The sequence below is a fragment of the Salvia splendens genome, chromosome 6 (assembly GCF_004379255.2).
Source record: "Salvia splendens isolate huo1 chromosome 6, SspV2, whole genome shotgun sequence".
Classification (NCBI taxonomy): Eukaryota; Viridiplantae; Streptophyta; class Magnoliopsida; order Lamiales; family Lamiaceae; genus Salvia; species Salvia splendens.
Genome location: NC_056037.1, coordinates 15,329,399 through 15,333,873, shown reverse-complemented (window position 1 = coordinate 15,333,873; position 4,475 = coordinate 15,329,399). Strand labels below are relative to the sequence as shown.

Genomic DNA, 4,475 nt, shown 5'->3' with positions numbered 1-4,475 from the left:
AAAGCAAGAACAGAGAGGGAGAAATTATAGAAAGAGAATAAATCCAGATAGAGAAGAGGCAGATCGCCCTCAAATTGTAGTGAATACGACTCTGCCAATCCGCCTCTCTATGTCAACGATGGAGGATTGTGTGAATGGAAAATTGACGGCAAAAGGGTATGAAGGAGATTTTTTATTTTATCTGGATCCATAAATTGAAGTAGGAATAGTATCCCACCAAATTGGCAAGATATGTATCTGCATATTTTGAGGCATTATCTGCGGGCCCAAGATGCTCCATAGTGAATTACACGGGCTTCATGATAGTGTAAATAGGATATCAAACATTTAGAAATGAATGGATATATATCTATATCTTGGTTTTACTAGCTTATCAAACGAGCCCTAAATGAATACTCCATCATTATTAGGGTTGGTTTGGTTGCCATGATAGGGTTAGATAGTCCCTCTTATCCATGTGTATCTCTAAGCCCGAAAAAAAGTAAAAAGCCCGCCTAGGCCCGGTGGACTAACCAGATATCTGGGATTACACTATCTCACTAAAATCCTCCGATAGTAGGCTTTTTGTTCATGATAGTCATAATTGCCCTCCTTTCTCTCTCTGCAACACTCTTCTCTCTCCCATTTCCACCCTCACTTTCTCTCTCTTCTGCAACTCAATTTTACCATATCTCTCTTCTGTAATTCCCTCTTCCTCTCACCCTCTCTCTACTCTACCCAGAAAGAAGACCACAGTGCTTCCATCGTGTAACATCCCGAATTATAGGGCTTGACGAAACGTTTGGATATGTGATGAGGAATAGTAGTTAAGTTAAAGTATAAGGTAGAAATTTAATACGAAATGTCGATTATGCGATTTTCGGCAATTTCTTTTACCCACGTAAAATCGTAAATCGAAGCTAAGGGCTAATAATTTTATAAATTATAAAATTATGGCCTAGCATAATTGTAAATAATGTGAGGAATTATTTTGGGCCATTAGAAGGTAATAAAAAAAATTCTATCGCATATTTTTTCAGTTTTTAGCGAAAACAATCGGCGAAACTTTTGAAGATATAGACGGGAATAATTTTACCTTAAACTAGAATCTAAATGCTAAATGAGGGTATAAAGAAATCCTAAATGTGATATCATATGGTAGGAAAATAAAATATTGGAAGATTAAAAGAATAATTAAAAATATTTTACATAATAAACTAAATCTAGAAGATTCTAATCAATTATATATTAATCTAGACTTCATCTTCCACTCATTTTCTTCAAAAAAAACCGTGCATATCAGCCCCCATAGGAGAAGTAGACCTCAAGCTTTCATCTCCCTCTATTTTGCAAATCGTTCGGTGAAATCGAATTCTAGACGCGTACTCCCCGATGACTTGAGGTAAACCTTCTTTTCTATACCACTTTTGTTGCTATTTGAGTGATGATTTGGAGGGTGTGTGGGCTGTGATTTTCATGCTTCATATTTGTGAGTGGAGTTGTGGTCTTTGTTTAATTCTTTCGATAGATACGAGTTTGTAGACGTCGATAACGTTGGGTTACACCCTTGGATTTAAATGTATCGAACCCTAACCCAAATTTCCATCATGATCGAAACCCTAGGATATAATTGAGGTGTTTGGCCTGTTGTGGATTTGAATTTGGTTGGGAAAAGTGTTTAACGTCGTGAATAAACGTCGTTTGATTCGATAATCATAATGAAATCCAATTATGGTAGAAATTGTGAAATAATCGAACAAAGTTGGCTATAACTAAATATTTTTGATATTATATAGAGTAAATGGTTGTTGATTTATGGTTAATGGGATGATTAAACATAAATGGAAATAGAATTTGATACAAAAGTATGAGTCAGATTTACTCCTCTGTTTTTCAGCCCCATATTCCGAATTGTTTTGAATATTTAGGACTGTGAAAAGTTTGGTTTATCAATTTTTATAATAACTCTGATGAGTCTAGAGAGTCCCTGACTTTTATGGAGAATTTAGGAGTTCGTTTACTATGTGTATAAATTGTTATAACAATACAGCTACGAACTGTCAAAATTCTGGTACTTTGTCATATTTTGGTATGTGTTATCCGAAATATTTAGGGCATGTAAGGTCGATGAAAACTTGATTTCATAATTTCTAAATTAACTAAAAGGTGTTTAGTTGTTCTCTGAATTTTATGATTAATTAAAGAGTACAAATACCATTTACAAAAATTGTTTAGAAAATGCTGCCAGAAATTGTCTAATTTTGGTAGTCTGTGGGAAAACAAGAATATCTCTTAAACTATTGGGAATCCTTGAGTGAATCATGTTGGATTATAAATTGACTTCTTTGGGTAAATATGAGTTATTAATAGTTACGCTATTTATATTACGCATAAAGGCGAAGGAACCTATAGTGCATTTTGGAGACAAAGGAGTGAACCTAGAAGGTAGAGAAGTATCAAGGTGAAATATGCTTATGTTCATAAGCCTAAGAGGTAGGATATTCTTACTATGAATTTTACTTCTCTGGTTTGAACTGTGTGAACTAAATGTATAATAATATGTTATTCTATGTGATAATTATATATATGTCATTAGAAGACACAAATGGAATTATTATGATATTTATAAACATGATATGAAAGTTCTACAAAGAAATTGTATAAATATAATTATATGATGATGATAGAAATAATATGGTGTGAAATGTGATAATATGCGTTGAAGTGTGTATGAATCACACTTTTAATTTTACATATATTATGTGGTTGATTGCTATATGTTGATTGTGGTGAATATTTGGGTTATATGGTGTGAACTAAATATGGTTATGCGCTATTTGATATTGATGGTGGAATACGATATGGATATGTGATTGATGCAACAGATATGTTTTATATGTTATATTCGAATTATTTGGTAGGATAAGATATGGATATGTGATTGATGAAATTGATATGTTTTGCATATGATATTGGAATTATATGAATCATTCGACTAAAGAGGATCTGTGACGGTCTTGCCCTGGATCTGAAATCACAGTGGACATATTGGGACCTTCGGGTCACATCACAGTGGGACCTTCGGGTCAAATCACAGTGGGACCTTCGGGTCAAATCATATTGGGACCTTCGGGTCAAATCACAGTGGGACCTTCGGGTCAAATCATATTGGGACCTACGGGTCAATCATATTGGGACCTTCGGGTCAATCATATTGGATATCCCGGGCAGATACCAGGCCTGATCCGTCACAGAATAATAAAAAGGAATAGAGAGGCATATGTATATGGATATGAAATTGTTTATGATATAGGTTGTATATTATTTCTGATTATATGTATTTCGGTATATGAGTACCTTGGCGATCGTTATATGTGTTTGAAATGGGTTAACATTTGCGATTTGTCTGCATTGGTGTGTGGATAAGAATGTAACATAAAGTTATAAATGACTGAATGACTTTGGATATGGAAATATGACGTATGACATATTATGGGAAGTAATATGCTTATAAGATAAGAATAAGTGTGAATAAATAATAATTAGCTAATTGAATAAATTAAGGAATTATATGGAAACATGTATTTTGTAAGTAAGTATATGAAGAATTATGGTGCAATTTGATAGTATTGTTATGAGATATTATCTGGAAAACACGGTGAACGTATAGATGTTGTAATAAAGTGATATATGGTAATACAAGAAAAGAATCATGATATATGATGTCTTAAGAAATGACAACATGTGGAAGGTGATACGGAAATTAATATGTGTTGACGGGTAAAAGATTAATATAGTAAATTATGAAAGTGGGAAGTGCTAAGAATGAATGGTTATAAGTAAAAGATAAATAATGTAAAAGTCTCAATACAGTTTAGATTAGAAAATTGATTTTTATAGTTTGGATATATCTACTGAGCTGTGGAAAGCTCACTCCTATCATCTTTTACCCCCCTGCAGGTTAGAGTTGATAGTATGTCAGTGTGGTTGGGCAGCTTTGCAATTTTTGGCTGGTCACTGGTGATCAACATGGTTAAAAGTCGTGGCATGTTGTATAATAGTTCAATCTTTGATCTTTCGCTGGATAAATGTTAAGTTTTTAATTGTAATAGTTTTTAATTGCTCTTTTTGTGCTAAAAAGAAAATAGGAAAATTTCAGTACGTGTTGTCGATACTGAAACGTGACACCACGTATTCGGTGGGTTTACCTACCGGGTAAGGGGTGTTACAAGTTGGTATCAGAGCAAAGGTTTAGGCGGTTCTGGAAAGAAGTGATTCAGTAAAGTGTGTAGAAACATGCCACATAGGAGTAAATGTCTGTTAGTACCAGTGTCTCGATGCAGTTGCCTATTTATAAAGTGGAAAGAAGTTAGTAAAGTACGGGACATAGTTTCCCGTGTGACCGAGAAAGATGTTATATGAGACTGGCCACCTCATATAGTTCGACTCTCGGTAACGTTATTTTGTGTAAAAGACTTAAAAAGTGCAGGGAGGGT

At 34.1% G+C, this 4,475-nt stretch overlaps 1 long non-coding RNA gene across 1 annotated transcript; it reads left to right on the top strand.

Annotated features, from left to right (window-relative positions):
- Positions 1-1,066: 1,066 nt before the first annotated feature.
- On the top strand, positions 1,067-4,138 carry LOC121808012. Its single transcript, XR_006052090.1, has 3 exons — positions 1,067-1,381; positions 2,376-2,472; positions 3,940-4,138. It is a non-coding gene; the product is annotated as an uncharacterized LOC121808012 (long non-coding RNA).
- The last annotated feature ends 337 nt before the right edge of the window (positions 4,139-4,475 follow it).